General features: G+C 46.1%; 1 protein-coding gene across 4 annotated transcripts in view; it reads left to right on the top strand.

The window, feature by feature from the left end:
• Positions 1-27547, top strand: part of IFI35 (interferon induced protein 35) — a 205623-nt gene that overhangs the window by 145136 nt on the left and 32940 nt on the right. The window lies entirely within an intron of this gene.

Raw genomic sequence — 27547 nt, 5'->3', positions numbered from 1 at the left:
TGCTCCCATGGTCCATGCAGGTGCTGGGGGGGAGGATCTGTGGCTGTAAGCTTTTGCCATACAGCATTCCCTTTTCATGTGTATTCTTGCGATACACATTCAGCTCCATACTTCACATCCAGCTCTGTTTTTTCTACTGGCAATGTGTCATGCTTCTCCCCCTGTCTCAGGTTTCTGGTTACTTTATGTTTTTCATTTAATGCCTTCATGTTTCTCATGTGTCAACATTTCCCAGCACGGTTACCATGCGACTTTGTTTCTCATGCGACTTTGCTGCTCATGCCACTTTGCTGCTCATGCCACTTTGCTGCTCATGCGACTTTGCTGCTCATGCGACTTTGTTTCTCATGCGATTTTTTTGCTCATGCGACTTTGTTTCTCTTGCGACTTTGTTTCTCATGCGACTTTTTTGCTCATGCGACTTTGTTTCTCATGCGAATTTGTTTCTCATGCGACTTTGTTGCTCATGGAATGTTCTCATGCGATCACGTTTCTCATGCGATCACGTTCTCATGCGACTTTGTTGCTTATGCGACTTTGTTGCTCATGGAATGTTCTCATGCGATCACGTTTCTCATGCGACTTTGGGTCTCATGCGATTTTGGATCTCATGCGATTTTGTGTCTCATGCGATTTGTTATGCGGGTACGTTTCTTATGTGATCACGTTTCGCATGGTATTTTCTCATGCGATTTTGGGTCTCATGCGATTTGGGTCTCATGCGATTTTGGCATGCGGTTACGTTTCTCATGCAATCATGTTTCGCATGATATTTCATGCGATTTTGTGTCTCATGCAATTTTGTGCCTCATGCGATTTCGTGTCTCATGCGATTTTGCGTCTCATGCGATTTGTCATGCGGTTACATTTCACATGGTATTTTCTCATGCGAATTTGTGTCTCATGCGAATTTGTGTCTCATGCGAATTTATGTCTCATGCGAATTTGTGTCTCATGCGAATTTGTGTGTCATGCGGTTACGTTTCGCATGTGATTACGTTTCACATGGTATTTCTCATGCGAATTGGTGTCTCATACAATTTGTCATGTGGTTATGTTTCTCATGCAATCACGTTTCATATGGTTTCTCATGCGATTACGGTTTTCATGCGATTACGTTTCATGGTAGTTGCTCATGCGTTCACGGTCCCCATACGATTATGGTTCTCACAGAGGGGGTGGGTACATTCTGTCTGTTATTATGTTTCTGTCCCTGGGTTTCTGTCATTTCTTGCTGTCCCTGGTTTCTTATGCGGTGACGTTTCTCATGCGGTGACGTTTCTCATGCGGTGATGTTTCTCATGGGGTGATGTTTCTCATGGTGTTCTCATGCGGTGACGTTTCTCATGGTTTTCTCATGCGGTGACGTTTCTCATGGTGTTCTCATGCGGTGACGTTTCTCATGATGTTCTCATGCGGTGACGTTTCTCATGATGTTCTCATGCGGTGACGTTTCTCATGATGTTCTCATGCGGTGACGTTTCTCATGATGTTCTCATACGATTACGTTTCTCATGCGATTACGTTTTCATGATGTTTCTCATGATGCTTTCACATGCGATGATGCTTTTGCATGCAATGACGTTCTCATGCGATGACGTTTCTCATGGTGGTTCTCATGCCATGACGTTACTCATGCATTCATGTGTTACGTTTCTCATGGTAGTCGCTCATGTGTTACGTTTCTCATGGTAGTCGCTCATGTGTTACGTTTCTTATGGTAGTCACTCATGCGTTCACATAGCTATAGTATCATGCGTTTCTGCCCCCAGGTTTTCTGTCATAGCGTTTCGGCCCACACCATTTCTGTCTCAACATTGGTCATTGCATATCTGCCTCAGTGTTGCAGGCGCAGCTTTCTCTCATACCATTTATGCCCAGGTGTCTGCCAGATTTTGCCTCAGCGTTTCAGGCTCGGTGTTTCTGTCATTTCGTTTTTCCCCAGGTTTCTGTCATTTAGTTTTTCCCCAGGTTTCCGTCATTTCGTTTTGCCCCAGGTTTCCGTCATTTCGTTTTTCCCCAGGTTTCTGTCATTTCGTTTTGCCCCCAGGTTTCTGTCATTTCATTTTGCCCCCAGGTTTCTGTCATTTCGTTTTGCCCCCAGGTTTCTGTCATTTCGTTTTGCCCCCAGGTTTCTGTCATTTAGTTTTGGCCCCAGGTTTCTGTCATTTCGTTTTGGCCCCCAGGTTTCTGTCATTTCGTTTTGGCCCCCAGGTTTCTGTCATTTCGTTTTGGCCCCCAGGTTTCTGTCATTTCGTTTTGGCCCCCAGGTTTCTGTCATTTCGTTTTGGCCCCAGGTTTCTGTCATTTCGTTTTGGCCCCAGGTTTCTGGCATTTCGTTTTGGCCCCAGGTTTCTGGCATTTCGTTTTGGCCCCAGGTTTCTGGCATTTCGTTTTGGCCCCAGGTTTTCTGTCATAGCGTTTTGGCCCAGGTTTTCTGTCATGGCGTTTCTGCCCCAAGTTTTGGTCCCAGGTTTTCTGTCATAGCGTCTCTGCCCCTGGTTGTCTGTTTAGCGTTTCTGCCATAGCTTTCTGCCCACGTTTTCTGTCTGGGCACCACGGCCCCCCACGTTTTCTGTCTGGGCACCACGGCCCCCCATGTTTTCTGTCTGGGCAACACGGCCCCCCACGTTTTGTCGTATTTCTGTCTGTCATTGCGTTTCTGTCTCAGCATTTCAGGCTCAGTGTTGCTCTCATACCATTTCTGCCCCAGGTTTTGCCACAAGTCTTCAGTCTCAGCATTACTGTTTCCCCTCACGATTTCTGGCCCCCCTTAATTTTTGTCATAGCATTTCTCCCATCACGATTTCTGTTTTAGCGTTGCTGCCCCACGATTCCTGTCTGTGTTTGTTTGTCTTGGTGTTGTCATCTCCGTGATGACCATGTCTCATTGTACTTTGTCCACGTTGCATCTGGGTTGATTAGCTAGTGCTCACATCTCAGGATCTGTCACGTCTTCAGATTCTTACGGGCTGAGGTTTTCGTTTTTAATTGATTGTTGACCACAATCTTCTCGCCTGTATACCATACGTCATAGGTGAACGTTCATTCATACACCTATACGATTGCCCACCACCGTCCGTGGGTACACTAGCCTTGAGTGTTCAGTTAAATTGCCTGTCTCTGCGCGGCAGGTTACTCAGGCTCACATGCCAGTCACACTGGGTGGGGGTGTCATCGGGTTCATCTATGCGCAGCGGTCTTGATGTTCTGATCATATATAGGTAGGCTCATAGGGTGTTGTTGTTGCTTGTCTGTTTTCTGTCTTGTCTAGGTTGTATCGGCGCACCACCAGTTCCTGTTTTTCTTCCATTGCTGCCGGTCATTTCATCATCCCTTTGGGTCTGGTCTATCAGTCCTTCTAGTTATGTCTGAGCCATGGGTGTTCCTTGTCGGAGGTGGTGGTGGTATCTCCCATCCCTGATTCTCTGACGTCCCTGCTATGGGTTCTGGCAGCCAAGTCTATCAGGTAGGAACGGGTTTCGTGTGTTGACATGGTCCATGTTAGGTTGTTGCTGCCGTAGCGCATGGGGCTCGTCCTTCTGCTCCGTCAAATTATCCATCAGGTATCCAGCACTTCAGGCTCCTGTCAGTTGTCTTTTTTGCAACTTACCCGCTCACTTTCCACATCAAGTATGGGTAGGTCAGGGGTTGGGGGGTTCTTCACGACGCTAAGTTTGGCGCACGGTTGTAGTTCGTGGTTAGGTATGGTTGTAAGGGCTTCTCGGGCCAGTTCTGGTTCAGTGGCCCCCAAGTATCCTCGTATCATTAACGCTTCAGGCTCTCGGCTGGGTTGTCGCAGGCAGCAGGCTCGAACCAATCTTTCTCGGGGCATTGGTCGAGTTCAGGGGCTGCTTCACGTGTTCGGTAGGGGCTTCCTTCTTTCATAGGTCATGAGTCGGTAGCTTCTCCGGTCATCACGGCTACTTATCGAGTAGGCGTACGGTTGCCATCCGAGAATGTGCTGCTTTACTTCTTGGTGGCTTATCTACCCTTCTCCACCTAAATATGGGTCTTTTTTGCCCTCTTTCCGGCGTACCTACCAGCGGGCCAAAAGCCACACTCCAGGCCATTGCTCATTAGGGATATCGCATCCCTTACACGAAGACTCTGATTACAAGTAAAACTCCTGTAAAGGAAATGCGGCTAAAAGCAAGATACCGCATTTACAAGCTGTTACAGGCATTTGGCTCTGAACATCCATCCTAAATGCATTTTTTTGCTTTTCAAATAATGCTTTTAACCACTTTGCAGCCGTGCTATAGACAAAAGACGTCTACAGTGCGGCACTCAATTGCCGAGAGGATGTCCCTGGACATCCTCCTGTTTACTAGTTCCCTGCACACATCAGGGAAAATCTTTACCCGCCGCGTCACGCAGGTTGCCGATGTGCGTGCCTGGCGGTCGCGATGTCCATCAGGTACCCACAATCGGCATTTACAGAGCCAGGGACGTGGATCTCTAAGTGAAAACACAGAGATCCACGTCCTGTCAGGGAGAGGAGACCGATGGTGTGTCCCTTGTACATAGGGACACTGATCAGTCACCTCCCCCAGTCAGTCCCCTCCCCCCACAGTAAGAATCACTCCCTAGGGAACACATTTAACCCCTTGATCACCCCCTAGTGTTAACCCCTTCCCTGACAGTCACATTTATACAGTAATCAGTGCATATTTATAGCACTGTTTGCTGTATAAATGTGAATGGTCCAAAAATAGTGTAAAAAGTGTCCGATCTGTCCGCCGCAATATCGCAGTCCTGACAAAAATCGCTGACATTACTAGTAAAAAAAGTCATAAATCTATTCCCTATTTTGTAGATGCTATAACTTTTGCACAAACCAAACACTATACGCTTATTGCGATATATTTTTTTTACCAAAAATATGTAGAAGAATACGTATCGGCCTAAACTGAGAAAAAACAAAGTTTTTTTTTAAAAACAAAAATGGGATATTTAGTATAGCAAAATGTTAAAAATGTTGGGCCAGATTCACAAAGCACTTGCGCCGACTTAACTCGAGATGCGCGGCGTAATTGAAAGATGCGCCGCGCGTTTTTTTGCGCCTGATTCTCAAAACGAGTTACGCCTGAAATACATTTTTTTCCGTCCTACCTAAAAAAATTACACCGGCGCTTCTTCGAGCGCAAAATATGCTAGACACGCCGCTGTTTTGATAGGCAAAGATGCAAATGAGGGAGATAAGGCGATCCACAAAATTAAGTGTGTGCAGCGTAGATTACGCCCTGTGCGCTTCTGTTAGTTTCATGGTGTAAAATTACACTTTATAAAAGCAGCCCTAACTTTACACCTGCCGTGTAAATGTCAGCTAAAGCAACACCATTAAGGAAGAGCTGAGCACATACACTTGCAGGACAACAATCTGTATGCCAACATGCCAGGGGCATCCATGCGCATAGCTAGACTAGTGACTTTAGTAACCGAGGGTACCCCCTCTTCTGAGGGAACAGCAGTCAGGAGACGCCTCGCAGAATGCATCTTTGCATAGTAAACACACACATTAATTATGTCACAATGAGAATGCATGAATGCACACCCACTGTGGTCCCTAGCACAGACACATCACATGCACATCTAATTGGATTAGATCCAAGTACCCCCAATGGTACTTGGGAGCAGTAACGCCCCGCCACGGCTCCAATTATGTCACTGTGCATTCATACACCATTCACATGGACCTGGGATCACTTCTCCCTGGTCCTGGGGATCCCTACTCCACCAAAACTGAGGGTGACATCCTTATTTAATCAGGAATGCCACCCCCACATTCACACATCATTCACACACATTAAACAAATCATAAGTACAGTATACCAAAAAAAATAATAAAAATCAAAAATCAAAAGTACCCTGCAAAATTAACGGCGGCGGCGTAAGCTACGCCTGGGCCGCCCACGGCCACGGCCAACCAGAGGAGCCTCCTGGGGGGGGTGAGCAGGGGAAGGAGGATCATCCTGGGGGGGGTGTGAGCAGGGGAAGGAGGATCATCCTGGGGGGGGTGTGAGCAGGGGAAGGAGGATCATCCTGGGGGGGTGGGTGAGCAGGGGAAGGAGGAGCCTCCCCTGGTGACTGTCCTCTTGCTGGCCTGCCCTCCAAGGCCACTGCTATCCTGGTCAGACAGATTGTGAGGGCAGCCGTATTGGCCTGGCCAGCCCGGGTATTGTCCTGGACAGCCTGGGTCAGGGCACTCACCTCCTGGGCCACGCCTGTTGTGGCAGTCTGCAGGTCACACAAGCATGTGATGACCGCCAAGGAGTTTGTGGCCACATCAGTGAGTGACTCCTTCATTGAACCCAGGCTGTCCTCCATCTGGCTCAGAGTCTGTTTAATGTGAGCCAGATTGCGGGTCTGCCGGGCATTGTCCCTCTGCAGACTGGCCGGCAGACGCTCGGCCACCCCCCTGGTTTCATGGGTCGCCATCCTGCCTGCAGCCGAGTCTTGTGACCTGGGAGGAGGGGAGAGAGGAGACCCTTGTGGGTTGAGGCCTGTTGGGGGAGGAGTGGGAGGGGCTACCCCTGATGGTGGCCTGACTGCTGCCAGCCTCAGAGGTAGCCTCAGGGGTCAACAAATCCGAGGCCAAAAGGACTTGCCTGGCTATCTCCATATCTTCATCCTCCAACCCCTGATCCTCCTCCCCCTCAACCTCCTCATGAGGGGAGGTGTGGCCACTCCCCTCCCCTGGGGACTCCTGCCCTTCTGGGACTCCTCAGCAGCCTCTTGTCCAGGGGATGGTGCAGCAGCCTGGCCTGATGGCCCAGCAACCTCCTGGCCTGATGGCCCAGCAATCTCCTGGCCATCTGTGGAGGACACAAAACAATCACAGGTTGGAGGATCCACACACTTGGCACATCTTCCCCTCCCCCACCCACACATGCTAATCACCAGATAGAAAAAGCCAAAACTTACCTGTCCTCACAGGAGAATCAGATTGATAGCCAGGCAGGCCCACCACCTGCTGTGGGTGGAAACACCGGGCCACTGCCCATTCCTCCTCACTCAGCCTGATGGGGCAGGGTGCGCCTCCTCCAGTGCCCCTGGCATGGGCATTGATCTTGGCCATCTTCTCACGGACCCGGCTCTTAAGATCGTTGATCTTCTTTTGTATCCCACCGGGGGTCCTCGTCTCGCCCCCCCCCCGGCGCATTGATCTGATCTGTAATTTTCTGGATGATCGCCTTCCTCCTGGCCGGGGGGGTGTTCCGGCTCTCAGGGCCATGTAAATAATGCCCATATTGGGCGATGCCCCTAGCAAGAATCTGCTTCTCTATGCTCGAAAAATTGAGCTTCCTGCGCTTCGGTGCCATAACAGCCACCACTCAGCAACAACAAACACAACAATCAAACACAAACACTCACACAACAAACAAACAAAAATACTCACACAACAAACAAACACAAAAATCAAACCACACAAGCAGACAGCTACTACAAATTCAAAAACAAACTCCGAAAAAACAAACAGAAAAAAAACTCAGAAAAAAAACAATCAGCAAAAAACAAACACGGAAAAAACAAACAGAAAATACAATCAGAAAAAACACACAACTACTACACTCTACTACTCCTCCAAATCTTTTAACTAACACGAAACTCACCAACACACACCAACAGACGACAGAGCAGAAGCAACTTGCTCTAGGAAAGGGGAACACAGGGATGTACTTTTGCAAGGGAAGTGTGTTTGTCTGGGGCTATTTATACACAGGGCGATTCTCAAACTAAGTACGCTTGGCCTTTTTCCTATCTCACTGATTGCGCCGAGCCAAGTTCTGCACATGCCCAGTGAGGTGCTGATTCGTGCGCTCATGCGCAGTACGGCCGGCCCTTCATTTGCATGGGGTCACGGCTCATTACAATGGAGCACGCCCACTTCCTTCCCACTTGCAATAACCCCGTCTTACGCCTCGGGATTTAAGTTACGCTTGCGCAATTTGGGCCGCAAATGCGCTGTGGATACGGCACTTACGACACAAAATGAAGGCCCCGTAACTTAAATGACATACGTTTTGAGTAACTTAATTTGTGCCGCTGTTTGTGAATCTGGCCCATTGTGTTTTTTTTTCAAAATTGTCAGCCTTTTTTGTTTATAGCGCAAAAAATGAAAAACGCAGAGATGATCAAATACCACCAAAAGAAAGCTCTATTTGTGGGAAAAAAAGGACGTCAATTTTTGTTTGGGAGTCACATCGCAGGACCGCGCACTTGTCAATTAAAGCGTGACAGTGCTGAAAGCTGAGAATTGGCCTGGGCAGGAAGAGGGTGAAAATGCCTGGTATTGAAGTGGTTAAATATCACTGCCAAGAAACGACTATAGACTATAACCGACTCCTAAATGTCCGTTTACCAACAGCAGTGTACATGAAGCCTAAGCTGCCACTGCTGCTGGTAAAAATAATAGAAGCATTTAAAAAAAAAATGCATTTTAACGCAAACGCGTAATGTGAACGGGGCAAAATGGATGTTTTAAACGTGGGTTACTATCTGTCAAGTTAAATCGTTCAGCAAAGTTTGTAAAAATGTCCCGTGTACCTGAAGTCTTAGGCCGCGTACACATGGTCGTTCCAAACCGATGAGAATGGTCCGACGGACCGTTTTCATCGGTTCAACGCTGAAGTGGCCTGATGGTCTGATGTGCGTACACACCATCGTTCCGAAAACCGATCAGGTCAGAACGCGGTGACGTCAAAAACACGACGTGCTGAATAAAACGAAGTTCAATGCTTCCAAGCATGCGTCGACTTGATTCTGCGCATGCGCGGGTTTTAAACCGATGCTTTCTGTACTAACCATCGGTTTGGACCGATCGGGCAGCGGTCCATCGGTTCGATTTTAAAGCATGTTTAAAAAATTTTGGACTGAAGGACAACAGACCGATGGGCTATACACACGGTCAGTTTGGACTGATGAAACTGAACCTCGGTCCATTCTCATCGGTTTTGTCCGACCGTGTGTACGCGGCCTTACATTCAGCAGCAGTAGCTCCAATTTACTCACATAGTGCTTCAGTATTTGTTCTGGCCAAGGCCAAGACTCCCTTGTTGCACCTCTGGCCTCTACTGCCCACACTGGTTGCTAGGATCACCTGGCGTCTAGAAACCAGTGATGTCACGAGGAGGACAGCATTCAGAGCAAAGGAGGATTTAACTTCTTCCTCTTCCGCTCCTAGTGAATTTTGACTCCTCCCTCTTATCTTCTCCAGCGTGGCTGCATGCGTCTCTCAGAGTCTGAAAGAAGGGATATTAGAGCACATCTGAAGAGTCGACCTGCACCTGCCTGAGGTGAGGCGGATACATTTAAAACGTATGTGTGTCATTAGGGAGCAAGAGCTGCCAGCACATGACACCCGCAAAGGGATGGGAGGAGGAGGTCACAATGATGGATCTCAGGGATTCATGCTGGGACTTGTAGTCCCTCACTTTTGGGTATGTGACCTCCCAAAAGTGAAGGGCTACAGGTCCCAGCATGAACTGGGATGTATCACACCCTGACCCCCAACTAGTGAAGGGCTACAGGTCCCATTGTCCCAGCATGAACCCCTCAGAGCTGAAAAGGTGTCCTCTCGGCCCCCCAACTAGTGAAAGACTACAGGTCACATCATGAACCTGTGAGATCTAAGTGGTCACATCCTTAGATCTCAGGGGTTCATGCTGGGACTTGTAGTTATTCACTTTGGGGATCACATTCTTAAATCTTAGGGGCTCATGTTGGTACTTGTCCTCCACTAGTTGGAGGGGGGTGTCACATCCTCAGCTCTAAGAGGTTCATGTTCGGACTTGTAGTTTGTGACTTTTGGGGGTAGTGACCCTCCCAAAAGTGAAGGGCTGCAAGTCCCAGCATGAACCCTTGAGAACTGAGGATGGGTCCCACTAATACAACTAGTGGAGGACAACAAGTCCCAATAAGCGTAGTATTGTGACGCCTGCCTATAGATGCACATGAACTTTAATGGCATCCCAGTCTTAGTCCATAAGGTCAGGGCCATCTTAATAGCATTGTGGGCCCCTGGGCAAAGTAATGCACTGGGGCCCCCACAAGCCTGCACTACCGCTCACCAAACGCAACCCAATCCCAGGTAGCAACCAGGATCACAAGAATGTATGTCCCCAATTCTAAAGACCTCCTGTCTCCATTCCTCCCTCTGTTGCAGGTCCCTCCAACCTTTTCACTCCCATCCCTCTGTTACTCTATCCCTTCCTTCTTTTATCTTTCCACAAGGCCATCCTTATCTTTTACTCCATTCCTCCCTCCATCATACTGTCCATCCTACAATCCTTGTGCCCTATTTCCCTTCACCTTTTCTATCCTCCATTACTTTCATCCCTCTAGTATTCTGTCTCTCCCTCTTTCTTTCCATAACTCCATCCCTCCATCCTTTGCTTCATCATTCAATTTCTCTGTTTTGCCAACATCTTTCCATGCCTTGCTCTATCCCATCATCCATCTCTCTGTCACCCAATCTATACCTTTATTCTTTAGGGCTCTTTCACACGTTTTTCACAGACTCCACTTGCTCAGCAGGGAACGCTCCGTTGATCCCCGCTGAGCCGACAGGTGACAGGTCCGTCTCTGCTCACTGTGGAAAGACAGACCTGTCAGGCCCCGTACACACGACAGAGTTTCTCGGCAGAATTCACCGAGAAACTCGGTCAAAACCCGGATTCTGCCGAGAAACTCTGTCGTCTGTACAGTTTTGGCTCGATGGAGCCGCCGAGGAGCTCGACGAGAAAATAGAGAACATGTTCTCTATTTTCTCGTTGTTCTATGGGAGAAGGCGTCCCGCCGAGCTCCTCGGCGGCTTCATCCCAGAACTCGACGAGGAACTCGACGTGCCAAGCACGTCGAGTTCCTCGGCCGTGTGTACGGGGCCTCAGAGCTCCTCTCTCTTCTATGGGGGATCGGATGAAAACAGATCCACCTGTCTGTTTTCATCCCATCTGCCAGATGGATTGAAAATAGGGTTTCCATCCATCTGGATTAGCAGATTGGATGCCAGCGGACATGATACCGCTGACATCCGTTGCTCCATAGAGGTGAATGGAGCATCCGATGTAGCACTGCAATATTGCCACAAAGTCCTACCCCCATAGTTACATGGTTGAAAAAGACACATGTCCATCTAGCTGGATCAACATAGAAAAAAAAACACAAATAGAAAATCTACATATATACAATCCTATACCCACAGGTGATCCAGACAGGAAAATAAATTCCTTCCTGATCCCCCGAAAGGCAATCAGATATTCCCCGGATCAACTTTACCTATAAATGGTAGTATCCAGTCATATTATGTACATTTAGGAAAGAATCCAGGCCTTTCTTAAAGGATCACTAAAGGAATTTTTTTTTTTTTAGCTAAATAGCTTCCTTTACCTTACTGCAGTACTGGTTTCATGTCCTTATTGGTCGTTTTTGCTTTGACGTTGCTGTAATTCTGCTGTGATCTCCACACTTCCTGGTTGTCTGGCTCCTTATAACCACAGTACTGGGAGCTTTTCACGGTGGTCTAAGCTGTCATTACTGTGTGTCTAAAACTTAACAGAACCAATCAGATTAATTTTAAAAACAAAACACTGCCCTGGATTTGTTTGTTTTTGTTCTGTGTGTCTCTCTAGTTCACAGGAACATGAAACCAGTTTAAAAGTGAAACTAACATGCAGGCACATTATATGATTGCTTTTTATCTATTTGTAATCATTTTTAAAAGGAATCAGTTAACTTTTATGTCTCTATACCCTGTAAACAGTCATTTCAGCAAAAAAAAATGTTTTCCTTTAGTGACCCTTTAAGAGAAGTATGTTTTTTTTGTTTTGGCTATACATTCTTAGGTGGATGCTGCATCGGTCCCCCCGCTGCCTCTTCACTTAGAACTGAGCCACTGAACACTACCGATGGCTCGGTTCTCTCACCTCCCCAAGCAGAGGATTCATTGGATCACTGAGCTGTGGCGGGGGGCGGCCGTCTCAGTGGCTCATTAAGGGGCTGAGATACCTATCAGTCCAGGCAGCATGCAGATCCAGACTCCCATTGTCGGGATGACGTGGTGCCTGGACTGATCCTGGTGACATCAGCAAAGAGAGGACTTCAGACCACTCTCCGCTGAAAACGGGTCACAGGAGTGCAAAATGAACTGCATTTCTGCGACCCAGAGGAGAAGCCCAGCCTAAAAAAGCTCAGGCTGGACTTCTCCTTTAAAGCAATCTACTGAGCTGACTAGAACCAGCTCCTGAGGGGGTCTATTTCACATTTTCACACCTCTTAGGCCGGGTACACACGGACAAACATGTATGGTGAAAGCGGTCCGTCGGACCGTTTTCACCATACATGTCTGCCAGAGGGCTTCTGTACGATGGTTGTACACACCATCGTACAGAAGTCCGCGCGTAAACAATACGCGGGGCGTGTCCGCGGTGTCGCCGCGTCGATGACGCGGTGTCGCCGCGACAATGACGCGGCGACGTGGGCGGCCCGCCTTTAAAATGCTTCCACGCATGCGTCGAAGTCATTCGACGCATGCGAGGGACGGCGGGCGCCTGGACATGTACGGTAGGTCTGTACTGACGACCGTACATGTCCGAGCGGGCTGAATTCCAGCGGGCTGTTTTAAAACAAGTCCAGGAATATTTGTCCGCTGGGAAAAGGCCCGGCGGGCAAATGTTTGCTGGAATTCGGCCCGCTCGCGCCCACACACGACCTAACATGTCTGCTGAAACTGGCCTGCGGGCCAGTTTCAGCAGACATGTTTGCTCGTGAGTATGGGGCCTCACTGTTCAGAGCTATTTATCCCTTAACTCTCCTTCAAGGCAAAGGAACAGTAGCAGTACCTTGACTACTAGGAATAAAATTGCACCAAAATGGTACGGGAGTAAAAATCGTCTCAAAATCGCTCACAAGTTGCACTGCATAATCACACCTCAAATAAACACAACGCACATCACACTAATGTGAGCCATGCCTAAGTGATGGACAAATATCCTGCAATCTAAAACACCCAGGTATAAAAACTCTGGCCCGGATTGACATACATCGGCGCATATTTATGCGGGCGTAGCGTATCTGTAGCGCTACCCACGCAGGAGCCGCTGGTTGTTTGTGGGATCGGCGTACTGAGTTACCTTGCAGGGTGTCTAGGGGTGGTACTTAGTGAGTTGAGGCAATGAGCGAAGATCCAGTCATCAATTGGGTTTTGTTCAATGCTTTATTCCAAGGCCTAACATGGCCAACATCAACATAAGACAAGATAGGAAAGGTTGATGAAGCATGAGAACAACTTTAGTATCAGGCCTTGGATATGAAATATATGACGGCGCATACCTACACTTACGCGGCGTATCTGGAGATACGTCGGCGTAAGTGCTTTGTGAATCCGGGCCTTAGTGTCCTCTTCTTGCTGAAACTATATGCATCTTTAACAGGGTGAATTCTCATTTAGAAAAGATTACATGCTTACAGGCTGTGTGCACATATAACACTTGAGGTTTGAAGTGAGTTGGAACAGTAGTCCTTGCTTGAAATAAAGTTCAGTGACAAACAGATCCTTGAAGCCCTCAAATCCCCCATAAGATTTATCTGCTCTTGGTTGACACAAAGCTGGCCATGTAAGGGTTGATGTTGTCACACAATAGTAATGTTTTGCCCCATGCAGACACCATATTACTACAGCTGCCCCAGCCAATTATATGCAGCCACCCCTCACCCCCTTCATATTTAGGCATCTGCATTACAACACAGGAAAACAGACCTTGTACACTTCACTGCATGCTCTGGACATTCTCTGCTACACACAGGGAGGGGGCGTGGCTGAGCCGAGGACTAGGGTGACCACATTTCCAAACTGCCATTCAGGGACACACCCCCCTCTTTCACCTTCCTAAAAAAAGATGAGGAGGGGCGGGGGGCAAATGTAGTCTCGAGGTTGATGGGGAATTTGGCGGCGGGTTGTCAGGTGGTTGTGCCACTTGCCACCCATAGCCTGCCAACAGATGCCGTGCTGCTGTCACTCCCTCTGCATGAGCCACGTGTGTAGAAGGAAAGGAGTGGTGTCACTATCTGGAGAGTGAAGATCACACCAGTCACACCAGTCCCTGCTGCTTGCCGGAGAAGGAGGAGGTGCCGAGGTGGGTGGGGACAGCAGTGCTGCACTAGGCGCAGGCCTCGCTCCTGGTCTCACTGTCTGAGAGTAAATTGTCACTGGTTGCAAGATGCCAGGCAGCGTCGACCCTAGCAAACAGTTCCCGAAATGTAGTTATTAGTTTGTACTCAGAGTCTCAGGTAATCGTGCTAGGGAAAGGTCTGAGAGGAAACAGGGAAATTGACCTGAGGTGGGAAAGTGACCTGAGGTGGGAAAGTGACCTGAGGTGTGCCGGGGTCACGTGGTCAGTATGCCTAAAAGGGGGCATACCCAAGTAGAAGTAAAAGAAGAAATTGCAAGAAAAAAGGGGATGGGTGGGTGGGACACCAGAAAACCGACGCCCAGAAGGAGGAAGGAGGGCGGGTTTAAATACCTCCCGACTCCTCCTACAAACACAGGCTGACCTGCGGTCAGCCTTTCACTAGTAGGGGTGGCTGTGTCCTCTATTTCATTCCGGGCAGGGCCGGGCCCTACCATGGGACCTGATGGTACCATTGTACCAGGCAGCACTTTCAGGGAGGCAGCAAATTTCCTGCCCGCATGCCATCTCATTCCGTCAGCTCCACTCTCCACTCCACTGTGGGGCTAATTGCCGCTCGACCGCTCCTCCCGTGCCGCTCTCCGCTTCACTGTGAGGTTAATTGCATGAATAGAGCCATAACACGTCTTTTTTATACTCCTATATACATGTATAGAGCCATGATAGGTCCACTTTAGTTATCATGATATAAAATAATGGATGTGGGGGCATTTTGGTGAATGTAATTTTTTTTGGGGGGGCAGCATTTCATTCTTGGTACCAGTCAGCACAATGTCTTGGGCCGGCACTGATTCCGGGATATTGTATTGTCCCAGAATGAAGGTGCCTGGGACCCAGGACAGACATGTCAATTGCGGGACAGTCCCGGGCAATCCGGGACATGTGGGCACCCTACCGAGGACATGGACAGCAGAGACAGCCCACAAGACAAGGAACACAACCGACAGTATTTTAAATCAAAAGGCTGCTCCACACACTACTTCAGCATCACTGGTCATGTATGGGCTGCAGATGAGGGTGGAAGGAGAAATTCAGGGGGGGGGGGGTGTTGAAGTACCTAGCTAGTGCTGCTCTCGATTGCCCCTCCCCCTCTATTCTGGTCCTGCTACCAGCGTTAGGCTGATAGCCTACCAGTGACAGGAGTAGTGATGCGGCTCCCTTTGTCGCTACTCCCTGGGTAGCTTTCCAGTGCAGGACAGGACTGAATGTTAGATGCCATCCCCACCCTGGACAAAGCCGATAATTGGTCCTGCCTCCACTTATGGGGCAGGGTCCATGGAGAGCTCTGCAGCTGTACAATAGGCGCCGATTCCAGCAGGGGGGGGGCCTGCAACCACTACTCATAGGGCCTCCTACTGCCAGCCCAGGTAGTGATTGCAGCATCCTCCTCCGCTTTCCCTCTAACTATCTGACATCGCTGTACTCCCTGTCACTTCCCATCCGTGAGCGGCAGTCACCGCAGAGGAAAGACAACAGAGGCGGAGCCAGCCCTGATGGGGCCCCATGAGCACTTGGGGCCTCTGGGCCGTGCCCAGGGGTGCCCGCTCAGTAAGACGGCCCTGCATAAGGTTCAACATTGAGTTGGCCCACCGTTTGCTATAACAGCTTCAACTCTTTGGGGAAGGCTGTTCACAATGGATGAGCGAGTTTGTGGTGGAGGAACTTGACTGGCCTGCATAGAGTCCTGATCTCAACCTGATAGACACCTTTGGGATGAATTAGAGTGGAGACTGCGAGCCAGGCCTCCTCGTCCAACATCAGTGCCTGACCTCACAAATGCGCTTCTTTTATATATATATATATATATATATATATATATATATATATATATATACCATGCCTTGAAAAGTATTCATACCCCTTGAAATGTTCCACATTTTGTCATGTTACAACCAAAAACGTAAATGTATTTTATTGGGATTTTATGTGATAGACCAACACAAAGTGGCATATAGTTGTGAAGTTAACCACTTCAGCCCCATCCGTGAGCGGCAGTCACCGCAGAGGAAAGACACCAGAGGCAGAGCCAGCCCTGATGGGGCCCTATGAGCACTTGGGGCCCCTGGGCCGTGCCCAGGGGTGCCCGCTCAGTAAGACGGCCCTGCATAAGGTTCAACATTGAGTTGGCCCACTGTTTGCTATAACAGCTTCAACTCTTTGGGGAAGGCTGTTCACAATGGATGAGCGAGTTTGTGGTGGAGGAACTTGACTGGCCTGCATAGAGTCCTGATCTCAACCTGATAGGACACCTTTGGGATGAATTAGAGTGGAGACTGCGAGCCAGGCCTCCTCGTCCAACATCAGTGCCTGACCTCACAAATGCGCTTCTTTTATATATATATATATATATATATATATATATATATATATATATATTTATATATACCGTGCCTTGAAAAGTATTCATACCCCTTGAAATGTTCCACATTTTGTCATGTTACAACCAAAAACTTAAAAATTTATTTTATTGGGATTTTATGTGATAGACCAACACAAAGTGGCATATAGTTGTGAAGTTAACCACTTCAGCCCCGGACCATATTGCTGGCCAAAGACCAGAGCTCTTTTTGAAATTCGACACTGCGTCGCTTTAACTGACAATTGCGCGGTCGTGCGACGTGGCTCCCAAACAAAATCGACGTTCTTTTTTCCCCACAAATAGAGATTTCTTTTGGTGGTATTTGATCACCTCTGCAGTTTTAATTTTTTAAATTTTTTGCTCTATAAACAAAAATAGAGCGACAATTATTATTTTTTTTTTAAAAGGCACATTTTTTTCTCAGTTTAGGCCGATATGTATTCTACGTATTTTTGGTAAATAAATCGCAATAATCGTATATTGGTTTGCGCAAAAGTTATAGCGTCTACAAAATAGGGGGTCGTTTTATGGCATGTTTATTATTATTTATTTTTTGTGTTAGGGTGGCGATCTGCAATTTTTTTTTTGTGACTGTGACATTATGGTGGACACATCTGACACTTTTGACTCTATTTTGGGACCATTCACATTCATACAGCGATCAGTGTTATAAAAATGCACTGATTACTGTATAAATGTGACGGGCAGTGAAGGGGTTAACCACTAGGGGCTGGGAAGGGGTTAAATGTGTCATAGGGAGTGATTCTAACTGTGTGGGGGACACACAAACATGTGGAAGAAGGTGCTCTGGTCAGATAAGACCAAAATTGAACTTTTTACCCTAAAAGCAAAACGCTATGTGTGGCGGAAAACGAACACTGCACATCACCCTGAACACACCATCCCCACCGTGAAACATGGTGGTGGCAGCATCATGTTGTAGGGATGCTTTTCTTTAGCAGGGACAGGGAAGCTGGTCAGAGTTGATGGGGAGATGGATGGAGCCAAATACAGGGCAACCTTAGAAGAAAACCTGTTATGCCGCATACACATGATCGGATTTTCCTTTGGAAAAACCTTGGATGGTTTTTCCGACGGAATTCCGCTTAAGCTTGGCTTGCATACACACGCTCACACAAAAGTTCTCTGAACCTCTGACCGTCAAGCACGCGGTTATGTACAACACTATGACGAGCCGAGAAAATTAACTTCAATGCTTCCGAGCATGCCTTGAATTTTTTCCGAGCATGCGTCGGAATTTTGCACGTCGGGATTGCTACAAACGATTGGATTTTCTGATAGGAATTTTTTCAATCTGAAAATTTGAGAACCAGCTCTCAATCTTTTGTTGGCAGAAATTCCAACAGCAAAAGTCTGATGGAACATACACGTGGTCGGAATTTCCATTCAAAAGCTCAAATCGGACTTTTCCTGTCGGAATTTCCGATCGTGTGTACAGGGCTTTAGAGTCTGGAGCGGAGGTTCACCCTCCATCAGGACAACGACCTTAAATGACCCTAAACATACTGCCAGAGCAACAATGGAATGGTTTAGATCAGGGGTCTCCAAACTGCGGCCCTTTGCTTGCTTTTATCTGGCCCTCGGGGCAGTGTTCCACCCACTGACACCAACAATAGGACACTATTCCTCCCACTGACACCAACAATAGGATACTATTTCTCCCACTGACACCAACAGTAGGACACTATTCCTCCCACTGACATCAACAATAGGGCACTATTCCTCCCACTGACACCAATGATGGGGTACTATTCCTCCCACTGACACCAATGATGAGGTACTATTCCTCCCACTGACACCAATGATGGGGCACTATTCCTCCCAGTGACACCAATGATGGGGTACTATTCCTCCCACTGACACCTATAATGGGGCACTATTCCACCTACTGACACCAACGATGGGGTACTATTCCTCCCACTGACACCAATGATGGGGTACTATTCCTCCCACTGACACCAAAGATGGGGCACTATTCCTCCTACTGACACCAAAGATGGGGCACTATTCCTCCCACTGATACCAACGTCTGGCCCCCCCTAAAGTCTGAAGGACAATAAGTTGGCCCTTTGTTTAGAAAGTTTGGAGACCCCTGACCCCTGGTTTAGATCAAAGCATATTCATGTGTCAGGCTGAGTTCACACTCATATGACACGACAGTCATACGACTTCCATCCTACTTTGCTCTGGACATCAGTCCTACATTGGTCCTACATCGATCCGACTTGAATGAACAGGATACTACTTTTCTCTAACTTTGTCATAGTCTGACTTGTCCTATGACCAATCAAAACAATCCCAGTGTGAGATAAATTGCTTTTACTGCTGTTGTAATCACCATGTCGGATGTCAAAAGTCGGGTAGTAAGGACAAGGATCCTTTTTTTAATTGTTTATTTATAACAGAGAAACTGGTCCACAGGGACCACATCAACAACAAGATTGCATCAACATTGATACAGATAATGACATAGAAATACATATTCCCCAGTGATACAGGACAATTAAGTGGGACCGATGTGTAGGTGTCCACGTAGCAGTTGGCCTTGTTCAGGTCTGTGGTAATCCCAACTATATATAAATGGTATGGTAAGTCTGGGAAATGGAGGCAACAGAGTTCCTTAGTCCTGTGGATTTAGCCTCCCCTTTAGTATTCCTTTTATCATAAAAGAGGATACAAAGGGGGGGGGGAGGGGGGTGTAATGGCGCTTGCTAATCAGCAAGTAGAATAGTATTATTGAATAATACTAACACGTATATGGAAATAAGTCTAACAATCCCTGTGAGTCAGAAAAATGTGTTTCACTCTGTTTCACTCAAATCTGTTTCAGTATAATAATGCCCACCAAACATCAACCGGATAATGTGGGGGGTGACAAGAGTGATTTTTTTGTGAAAAATATGAATAACATAGGTGGTGTATATAATACCACCCAGAGAAAAGCACTAACGTACTATATAAGATATTAAAAAATGAAATATAGAATATATAAAATACTATAGGTAAATGAATAATATGACAAACGCAATCTGTATGTGAAAAATGAGGTCCACTCCAACATTCAATAATTAATGATGAAAATAATGAATAAAAAGTATATGCATAATAAAAATTTCAAAATGAGTCTCTGTGCACAAACGTGCCAAATGATCAAATTGAAAAAGTGTTCAAAAATCCATTGCTACAAAGCGCTTCAATAAATAAATACATTTCAAAGTGTAAAAAAAAGGGGGGGGGGTGTGTGTAAGTGACGCTTAATGATAATCTAACAATAAAGTGCTGCGTACAATAATTAAAATATTTAAAATGGGACTAATAATGTAAATAAATTAATACCGTGATCGTGAACCACAATCAGTGAGCAACACAAAATGCAAAATCAACTCCAATTAATAAATATAATAATCCATGCAAACGTGAATCTTTGTGCAAAGTCAATGAAAATAAACAGTCCAAAAATATAGTGATCAAAATCCGTGAGAGATAATAAAAAGACTCCAATAGAATCCACGGCAAATTTCTAGTGCAGTGCTCAAGTACACGCCACTTACTCATAGGATAGGGAGCCGCTGGTGTGGAGATGACATTTATACTGCGGCGCCATCATGACAACCTAAGGCATCAAGACGGCGGGCATAGCTATAACATGAAATACTAGCTATCCACAGTTAAAGCTAGACCAATAATTCATATTGGTCTATGTAATAATTCATAATGATAAGGGAACGAAAACAATAATTAAATATTTAAAAACAGTAAACAAATGGTTGCTCCCTCTAGTGGTAAAAAAGTATATAAAACTAGAAGCTCCATTGTAACCTCGCACAATTCAGGTAATCAACCCCCTCTACTGGATAATAAAGGGAGCCACCTGGGAGATGAATATAAAAATGAATGGCCACATCAATAGGAATTCTAACCAATTACATAATAAGACAACTAATGGACCATAATAATGGCACAATAATAATGTTCTTAAAAAATACCTAACTTTAAAATTTGGAAAAGGCTTTGGCATAATAACCAATATCTGTAGCTATCTAAAATGAATATGAATAAAATACTGAAATAAAATGATGAATGTATTATTCCTAATAGGGACATCAATATATAAAAATAAGAATGACGAGGAAGGATGATCAATCTTCAAGGTATATCAAGTGGTGAGAATGATAATTTTTATAGGAGGTATTAACTATTAATAATTGGAAATAAAACAATTGAGGTCAAAATCAATGTTGTGCCCATGAGGTAATAAAGTGAAAAGTTCATGTATCCAACGAGATTCTGCCTGGCCGATCTTTTGTACCATATTGTCTCCCCTCCAATGGGGTTTGTATTTCTCTATACCCCATACCCTTAATGGGGAGGGGTCTCTATTATGACAGCGGTCATAATGACGGGATAGGCTATGCTTGGGAAACCCATTTTTTATGTTCTGTGTATGCTCTCGAAGTCTTTTCCAAAGCTCCCTTTTTGTTCTTCCTATATACTGAATTTTACACGGACATTCTAAGAGATAGACTACCCCTTCAGTCTTGCAGGAAATAAAATCTTTAAAGGGGTTGTAAAGGAAAACATTTTTTTTCATAATAAGCATCCTTTACCTGCAGACATTCCTCTTTTCACTTCCTCATTGTTCGTTTTTGCTCAGAAGTTGCTCTATTTCTTCTCTGTTCACTTCCTGCTTGTCTGATTTTACTGACCACCGTGACGGGAGGGTTACTGCGGTGGTCAGTAACGTGCTCACCCCCTCCTGGGAACTACATCTGTGCGGCAGGACGCTCTCTACGTGTTAGAGACTTCAGGGAGGTGTGAATTACTGGGCGTGCCGCAATTCATACTGGGAAATGTAGTTCTTACATGAACAAACAATGCAAACCAGGAAGTGAATGAGAGAACAGAAACTAAAATGCCGGAGGTGATATAGATGAAGGAATTTAATAGGTATTTACTAGTTTTTTTTAACAGAATCATTACACTATTCTGTCTGTCTACCTTGCAGACATTAATTTTAGGCAAAAAAAAAATTTCCTTTACAACTCCTTTAATTTTGTACTCCTTTCCTGTAAAGCTAGATTTGAAAGTTTATTTTTTCTTTTTACTTTCTTTCGTGTGTCTACATGTCTTACATGAGTAGTAACCTTTTCCATTAACCACTTAAGATCCGGAACCAAAATGCAGCTAAAGGACCTTGCCCCTTTTTGCGATTCGGCACTGCGTCGCTTTAACTGACAATTGCGTGGTCGTGCGACGTGGCTCCCAAACAAAATTGGCTTCCTTTTTTTCCCACAAATAGAGCTTTCTTTTGGTGGTATTTGATCACCTGTGCAGTTTTTATTTTTTGCGCTATAAACAAAAATAGAGCGACAATTTTGAAAAAATTGCAATATTTTAAACATTTTGCTATAATAAATATCCCCCAAAAATATATACAACAATTTTTTTTTTCCTCAGTTTAGGCCGATACGTATTCTTCTACCAATTTTTGGTAAAAAAAATCCAATAAGCGTTTATCGGTTGGTTTGCGCAAAATTTATAGCATTTACAAAATAGGGGATAGTTTTATTGCATTTTAATTTTTTTTTTTTTTTTTACTACTAATGGTGGCAATCAGCGATTTTTTTCGTGACTACGACATTATGGCGGACACTTCTGACAATTTTGACACATTTTTGGGACCATTGTCATTTTCACAGCAAAAAATTGCAGTTTGGGAGTTGACCACAGGGGGCACTGATGGGGTTATGTGTGACCTGAAGTGTATTTACAACTGTAGGGGGGTGTGGCTGTAGGTGTGACATCATCGATTGTGTCCCCCTATAAAAGGGATGACACGATCGATGCTGCCGCCACAGTGAAGAACGGGGAAGCCGTGTTTACACACGGCTCTCCCCGTTCTTTAGCTCCTTGGACCGATCGCGGGACTCCAGCGGCGATCGGGTCCATGAGTCCCGCGGTCCCGGTCACGGAGCTTCAGACCGGGTCACGGGAGCGTGCCGCGGGCGTGCGTTCACGGCCCACGGCTGGGTACTAGTACAGGACGTACCTGTACGTACATGTGCCCAGCCGTGCCATTCTGCCGATGTATATGTGCAGGAGGTGGTCCTTAACCACTTGCCGACCTCCTCATGTAGATATACGTCAGCAGAATGGCACGGACCTCTGCTTGACGTGGGTGGGAGGTCCGATCGGGACACCCCCACTACATGCGGCGGTCAGTAAGCCTCGGGGAGGTATCCGGGAGGACGGAGTGGCTATTCCTTTATAGCCACCCCGTCGCGATCGCTCCCCGGAGCTGAAGAACGGGGAGAGCCGTGTGTAAACACGGCTTCCCCGTGCTTCACTATGGCGGCGCATCAATCGAGTGATCCCTTTTATTAGGGAGACTCGATCGATGATGTCAGTCCTACAGCCACACCCCCCTACAGTAGTAAACACACACTAAGTGAACACTAAATGTTACAGCGCCCCCTGTGTTTAACTCCCAAACTGCAACTGTCATTTTCACAATAAAGAATGCAATTTAAATGCATTTTTTGCTGTGAAAATGACGATGGTCCCAAAAATGTGTCAAAATTGTCCGAAGTGTCCGCCATAATGTCGCAGTCACGAAAAAAATCGCTGATCGCCGCCATTAGTAGTAAAAAAAATAAAAAAAATAAAAATGCAATAAAACTATCCCCTATTTTGTAAACGCTATAAATTTTGCGCAAACCAACCGATAAACGATTATTGCGATTTTTTTTTTACCAAAAATAATCTCTTAAAGTGGGAGCCCTCCGGTATGTAAACAATGTTTTTTCTGGAAGTATGGATCCTAAATGACGATCCGCTTTCACAATGTTCCAATACTTCCTACAGATTGTTTTGATTTGTTTGTGTTGCACACTATAATCCATTATTAAGGGCACTCCCTCAGCAAAAGGTGTTATTCCTTGTTGAATCTTGTATTAACGTATCTCTTTCCAGAGCAGAAACATCTTGTATTTTCTTCTTGATGAAATCCTGTTTGTAGCCTTTCTCCACAAACCTCTTGCCGATAAAATCTGCCTGTTTCAGAAATACATCAGTCTTCGTGCAATTTCTTCTTAATCTTAATCGCCATTACACCCCCTCTTTTTATAACCTATCATTAGTGTGTGAGCACTATCTAGTTGTGGCTGCTGCTTAGTTTTTAATTAGTTTTATTTATTTTAGTTGTTAGATTGCCTTAGTTAGCGTGGTTTTGCGCATTAGTTTCCCCAATATACACAAAGGGGGGGGGTTTATTACCCAAGAGATAAAAAGTGGGCAGAGATCCCAAGTAGAGGAAAGAAAGGGAGAGTGGTGAAGGAGGATATGGGGAGGGAGTGGGGGGGGGCATAGGTGTGAGAGGCAGGTGTAACCAAACATGGATTCAAGTGACGTCCATTGGGAGCAATGTTACCCCAATAGATCATCCAAGCACCCAGGTCTGTGTTTAGGAGAGAAATAGGACGGTAACTCCTGCATTGAGTTGGGTCTTTGCCCTCTTTTGGTATAACTGAAATTTGTGCCAGTAGTGTAGAGCTGTGGAAAAATTTCCCAGTTCCAAGTCTGTTCTACAGGGTCGCCAAATGTTGGCCAAGGGAAGGGAGTGGGGTCTTATAGTAAAAGATGGTGAGACCATCTGGGCCTGGGGCTTTGCCTGCTTTAGCGTTTTTTAGGGCTAGTTGAATTTCGGGCAGTGTGATGGGTTCCTTCAAAAGTTCCAGCGTTTCCATTGATAGCGAGGGCATCAAGAATCGGTCTAGGTATTCCGTTGCGCTGTCGTGTGTGGTCGTCGTCGCAGTTAAATTGTATAGGGAGCTGTAGAAGGTTCTGAATTATTGTGTGATCTGTTGGGGTAGGGACGCCTTCTGCCCAGTGGCAGATAAGATGTGCAGAATGTAAGATGCTGTGCTCTGTGATTGCAATGTTTGTTGGAGAAGAGAAAATCAGCAGTAGTAGTGAAAAAGGGGTCAAAAACCCAGAAAGAAGAGAAAAGAAGATTAGGAGGCTGTCACCAGAGAGTGCAGCAGGGGAAAAATTATAATGTGGCCCTATTGGCCAAGGCACTCCCCAGAGATGTCCCTGTTTATGGAGCGCCGGTCCTAAGTGGGGAAGTGGGTAGACAGAGCCAGGAAGCGAGCCCACGGCTCTCCCCATCCAGCCGTTGTGTGATGTAGGATGAAAACCGAATGCAATGGAGCTGGAGGTTGTTGCGGCGGCTCCGGTCCTCAACGTCTTCCAGGTGTAACTGGAGTGCCACTGTGGTGTCATGGTGTTGTTCGCGGGCTCTTTCTAGTGAGGACACCAATGCCTCTCCTGTCACTACCCGGTCCGTTAGGTTAGACACCTCACCCCTCACCTCCTGGATGTCTCTCCTGTGTGTTTCCTCTAGGCAGAGAATCAGGGCCTCTATGTCGGTCCAGGACAGGAGGGCCTGTAACATCTCTCTAATGTCCTGGTCTAGGAGGCCTTTGCCAGCCGTGGGGAGGACATTGTGTCCTGTTGGGTGTCTATGAATAAGTCCTGGGAACAATCAGGAGGTGCGGAGGTGCCAGGCAAGGGTTCCCTGGTTTCTGGTGTGTGGGTCTCCTGTGCGCCTCCACGTGCAGGGCCTTGTGGTGCTGCCACTCTAGCTCTGGGGGAAATCTTCTGCAGGAGCTTGAAATAACTGTGTATTTCTCTAGAAATCTTACCCAAAGGTTGCTTCTCTGGTTCTGTACATTTTAGTGGAGCTCATACCGGTATAGGGGTGTAATTTCGATGGAGCATGAGGCGTCAGGCCGGGAGCTCAGAAGAAAAGCTGTCTGACCATTTAGGACGGCTCTCATAGGGAAACGTTGATCTTCTTCTCCTTCTCTTTCTCCTTCTTCTCCATCTCCTTCTCCTCCTCCTCCTCCTCCTTCTCCTTCTCCTTCTCAGCCTTCTTCTTTTTTCCAGAGGGAGGTGATCTAGAACCAAAAACATGGAGCAGTCTGTGGCCGCTAAATTGTGCATTCTTCTTGTTCCCTTGGTAAAGCACCTCTCAGTATCTGCAGTCGATGGCTCTACCTTGCCCGTAGGACCCTTACCATTCTAAACTACCCCCATAACTATGCTTGTTGGTGTTCTTCATCATGAAGAAATCTCCTTCCTAATCCCATCATTCTTGGACTGCCGTGGTTGCAAAAACATTCACCATATTTAGATTGGAACTCTGTTCAGGTGTTGTCATGGGGCATATACAAAAGAAAAGATGTTGCCCCGACAGGGAAACAGAGAGGTGGTGTCCCCTGGGACAACCGAGAGGCTACTAGGGCAGTGACGGACAGTCTGTGTAGTTAAAATTATGTGTTTAATAAATAGTAACAAATTACATGATATGATTTATACACCTGGGACAATAGTACAAGTATAACACTACAGGAGCTAAAATAGCTCTAATGACAAACTGTAATCAATGGCCGGCCAAAAAAATGCACGTATGAAACTAGTTCATATAGCGTGCAACAAACAACACATAAAAAGACATAGACAATGACAAACATGTAGGACATAAATAACTATGGCAATCCGGACGCCAGATGGATAACTTTTGCTGTCAATTCTATTCGGAGGTCCGATGTAATGTGTTTGGCAGTTAGCCTTGTAAGAGAATAGAGAGAATTGGCAGCAAGAGTACCCCCGCAGTGGATAACTGAGGTTACCGGACCTGAATTCCGTAGGAATCGTGGTCTTGCATGTATGAACCTGATGGCAAGATCAGATAAGGTTCATATATTTGAGGCTTGGGCATACACTTTGGGTAAATTGCAAAATGAAAAAAAGTTATGTAAAAAGTAACTCTGTGTGGGCTGCCCTGCCTGCAAGAAGGGTATGTAGTACTGTTCCTATTTGGACTCCAGAGAGTTGTCATGAGGCACCAGATCAGATGCAATCAGACTTGTCTCCCTAAGGTGTTCCCAGCTCTCTCTGTACCCATGGCTAAGGTCACCTACTCTCTGATGCTCCACCAACATTATTAGACCTTCCCAGAAGCTGCTTGTACTCTGCACACACGTGTGGTCTCCGCATCCTCAGCTGGCCGTACCTGGGGGCCGCAACCTGGTTCCAGCTTGCTGCAAGTCCATTCCTACCATCAGGGGCTCTGAAGCAGAAGCAGGCTGGAGCTTACACTCCGCGCCCTGGGAAACCCTGAGTTGATGATCTACAAGGGCTCTCTTCCACAGACGCTTTACATGTACATAGCAAAAATGACACCCCAAAATACATTCTGCTAATCGTCCTGAGTATGGTGATACCACACGTGTGAGATTTTTACACAGCCTGACCACATACAGAGGCCCAACATTCAAGTAGCACCTTCAGGTGTTCTAGGAGCATAAATTACACATCTAATTTCCTGACAACCTATTACACTTTTAAAGGCCCTGGAGCACCAGGACAATGGAAACGCCCACACAACTACCCAATTTTGGAAAGCAAACACCCAACGTATATTCTAAGAGGCATAATGAGTATTTTACCATGTCATTTTTTCCACAAGTTTTTGGAAAATGTGAAAAGAAAGGGAAAACACATATTTCATGAAAAGGAGAGGTTGTCACCATATCAGATATAACAGTGTGGTGGACACATGCCTAAATGTTAGAACAAAAGATATGATCCCCCTTGGGTGGGACTTTAGAAACCAAAATTGTGTATAAAAACAATAATTTATTACATAGAAAGTATAAATAGACAATTTACAAATAGTTAAAAGCATAAACTATAGCAATGGTATGCATGTAGCAACAACTCAAATACAAATTATACAGCAGAACATATAACTGAAATGACCCTGTAAATCTCCTATGAGTGATATTCCCAGGTACCGACGCATTTCTGTTATACAACCTTCATATGGGTAACAAACAGGGCTGAGTACGGTCACAGTTCTTTTATACTGAATGAGAGTGGTTCCATGTGGAAAAACTAATAGAACAGCTGT

The sequence above is a fragment of the Rana temporaria genome, chromosome 12 (genome assembly GCF_905171775.1).
Source record: "Rana temporaria chromosome 12, aRanTem1.1, whole genome shotgun sequence".
Taxonomy (NCBI): domain Eukaryota; kingdom Metazoa; phylum Chordata; class Amphibia; order Anura; family Ranidae; genus Rana; species Rana temporaria.
This window is presented reverse-complemented; position numbering and strand designations above follow the sequence as displayed.